Source organism: Dermacentor silvarum, chromosome 3, assembly GCF_013339745.2.
Source record: "Dermacentor silvarum isolate Dsil-2018 chromosome 3, BIME_Dsil_1.4, whole genome shotgun sequence".
In the NCBI taxonomy this organism is placed as follows: domain Eukaryota; kingdom Metazoa; phylum Arthropoda; class Arachnida; order Ixodida; family Ixodidae; genus Dermacentor; species Dermacentor silvarum.
In genome coordinates, this window is record NC_051156.1 from 83,267,814 (window position 1) to 83,271,300 (window position 3,487).

Below are 3,487 nucleotides of genomic sequence, written 5' to 3' on the forward strand. Positions count from 1 at the left end.
AAATCTAAGTAAACGGGCCTCGAGCATTTTCGCCTTCATCTAAAATGCGGCTGCCGCATTTGTTGCTTCATTTGTTGCGCATTTGTTGCGCATTTGTTGTTTCAGAATGCGGCCGCCACATTCGCGCCCAAAACCTCACAGAGTATCAAGGCCTTGACAAACACCGTGACAGTTTTTTTCCATATGGAGACATGATTCGCTGTAAATTACCAACCGAAACGGAAGCGCCCAGGAATGAAAGTGTGAAAGTAGCACCGGTTTCTCGAAATATGTCAGCGCGAAGCGACGAGAGAAAAGGGTGGGTTAGTGGGGCAGCAAAAAATTTCGGGGGGGGGGGGGGGCTTTGAATCCCCCCCCCCCCTGGCTACGCCACTGGTGCCGGGGGCGACAACTCTGGCGTATTTTCGGTTTCCGCCAGCAAAAGAATGGCCCTTGAGATCCGTATTTGCTATCTAAAGATGGTGTCTATGACGCGTTGTGGCGCTAAAATTGGTTTTGGCTCATAAATGTTCCGTGTAAAGTTCAAGGGCGATAACGCAGTCGACGCGCGCCGTTCGCTGTATGTGCGAGTAAAAACGTGGAGGCTAGCCGACCACCGCGTCTAAATCTCTCGCGCACGCAAGAAAAGCAGGGAGGAAGTGCGCCTTCTTCCCTTGCGCTCGAGGCACTGGCGAAGGAGCGAGGGGGGAGGGATAGCGGGCGGCCTTGTACTGTACTTGGGCATCAACTATACGTACTACACGGCGGCGGGCGGTCGCGCGGGCCGTATCTTGAAAGCGATCTGCGTTGGGGGCAGAGTCTACTCAGTATAGGCATAGAGAAAGAAATTCAACAAGAGGGGACACTCGGCAAAAACTGGCAACCGGAAACACGTCACCCTACGTCACGCTATACTTTTGACACCGAACGTTAGCTGCCGCGAGCATCGAAAAAAAAAAAAGTGAACTTAAGTTAACAGGCATTGATTTATTTTTTTAATTCTTTGCGGCGAAAACTAAAACGTTTTGCGTATAAATGAACTTAAGCTTTGCGACTTATTTTCCTTGCCTTACCTAGCCACAGGTCAGTGACGCGCCAGATACATGCGACATCCGCCAGACACTCCCCCGAAACCAGCGAGGATGGCAGCGCGCGCGTTTGAGCGCTCGCGCGCGGCGACCCGTCTGTCTCCTTCTTTTTTTCTTTTTTAAATGTAACCTGGTTTAGTGGGCTCTCGGCGTATTCTTGCGTTCCTTCTGCACTGGGACAAGACACCACTGCACTATTGGACTACGGCAAGGTGAGAAATCTTGTTTCACAGTCTACGACGCAATTAGGCTTACGGCACGGGACCGAGACTTAAGACGCAGTTAGCGAAAAACGGCTCGGCCATCCTGGCGCAGTTCATTTGAGTTAATGAATCGTGCTGAGACATCTTTCCGACGCTTCCTATGGGACTATTGTAACTTATTTCGGTTTTTGAGCCACACTGGCCGCACAGGGCGCCGTGTCGCAGTTAGCGAGAACTCAGCCATGGTCTGTAGTCTAGTGCATCTTGCTAGAAGTTTGTGCCGCTTTCTGTGATGCCAGACATTACTGAAAAGTAATTTCGTATATTTCTGGGGTACTTTTGAGGCACGCTGGCTGCACAGCGCGCTGTGACGCAGTTCTGTGAAGCAGCTCGGCCGTGGTGATAAAGTTAGTTTGGCGTGTAATGAATCTTAGAGGGACAAGTCTGTGACGTTTTTTGTGGCTCCGCAACAACATATACCTTCTTTCGGTACTCACGCCTGTTGAAAACGCGGTGGGCGATTGCCAAGAGTGATAACATGGGGTGTGCTGCTGGCGCCGGCAGAACGCGCGAACGACGAACATATCAGAAAATTGTAATTCGAAAATTACGTCTTCTAAAGGACTGAAAAAAGGCATTGCACCCACGCATTTGTCTTGAGTGCCTGTTGCGTCCGTCTCTATGTATGTAGCGTACCGTCGCGTCGCCCGAGGCCAAGTTTTGGAAACGCGAAGTCGCTCGTGTATTTGTACTGCCAAAGTGCAGGAAATAATGCCCGGAAATTGGGGAACGCTTGGAAATCAGATGTTTTCATATATGTTTGGGATGAGTTGGGTATTTTCTACGCCATGTATGTAAAAGCGAATGGCTTTTGTTTGTAATGCCGCCCTTTCACCGCTTTCGCACGTTTCGCCTCCACACGCAGTATTCCTATGTCTAAATACCAAATGACTCATGCTTGTAACATGCTGTTACGTGCTTGCAAATAATGTAACATGCTTGTAATTTACTTTTTTTTCAGCTGGTGCCGTCCGGCGGAGCTTCATACAGGAACTCCTGCCTTACCTGCTGGTGTCACAACGTTGGATGAACGCACAAAAAGCGCGGAACGAGCTTTTATATAGAGCAAAATAAATATATCCTCATTGCACAAAAGGTCTTGCGTCTACTTTGTGAAATTGCACGTGGCACAGATTCGATGGGACCTAACGAGATCATTCGCAATCATTTTTACTAAATAATAAACCGATTCTGCACGAAGAGCAAAAAAAAAAATGGGGGGGGGGGGGGGCGCAGCCGGCGTGCTAGCTTGCGTTCATAATACGCGCGCCCAAAACCGAAACCGGGAGTACTGTAAGTGATTGACACCGACTGCTTGGCACGCTGCAGTCAATTCGGCCGCTGGGCCCTATGGGAGTGTCCCCTCTTGTTGAATTCCTTTCTCTATGGTATAGGTGCGTCGGCGGCTCGTAGATTTGTGCGTGCTGTGTGTTCTCGGCGCTCAGTTTGCGTTGAAGCGATAGACAACAGCACGAAGGTCACTTTGCTCGCTTCTGCAGCGGCGCTTCCACAGCCAGCGTTTGACAGCGCGTGTCCGCAGTCATCGAGTGTAATGTGTCACAGCGTCTACCAGCGCGTCGGCAACATCAACTGTAAAAGGAGAGTGCCGCCTTGGCGGGCTAGGCCAGCTGCAGCAAGCGGCAGGATCACGTTCGAATGAAGGGAGGGGTAAAAGTTACGCCGCGGCGGCAAGATCGCCGGGTCGTGGGATGCAGGCCCGCCTCGCACACGCTCGCACACACGCACACGTGCGCTCGCTTCGCATTTCGTAGCGGCGGAGAAGGTGATTCTGGTTGCTGCTCGCGCAAAAATGAAAAAAATTTGGGGCGAAATCTCTAGGTTGTCGGCGGGGAAAATTCGTTATTTCGAGGGGGTCTCCCGCTGCCACATCGTTAGGTAGAGGTCTCAAATACATGTGCTTCTATGCAGTAACGGCGGGGAATAGAAAAACTGCGTTATATCCAGGAATTCTTATATAAAGGTTCGTTTTAAGCAGGTTTAACTGTAGCATGCATGTATTTACAGTCACCATGTTTATTGCTTATTTGTTTCTTCACTTTTTTTCCTCTAAGGAAGACTTAGTAATTTCATGAAAGACATGAATTCTGTGTTGAAATAACCTACGTCATGTTCAAATTTCACGTCCTCTGAACTTTA

At 49.7% G+C, this 3,487-nt stretch overlaps 1 long non-coding RNA gene across 1 annotated transcript; it reads left to right on the forward strand.

Moving 5' to 3' along the window:
• The first annotated feature begins 1,113 nt into the window (after positions 1–1,113).
• Positions 1,114–2,425, forward strand: LOC125943861 (uncharacterized). Its single transcript, XR_007465949.1, has 2 exons — positions 1,114–1,279; positions 2,292–2,425. It is a non-coding gene; the product is annotated as an uncharacterized LOC125943861 (long non-coding RNA).
• Positions 2,426–3,487: the final 1,062 nt, after the last annotated feature.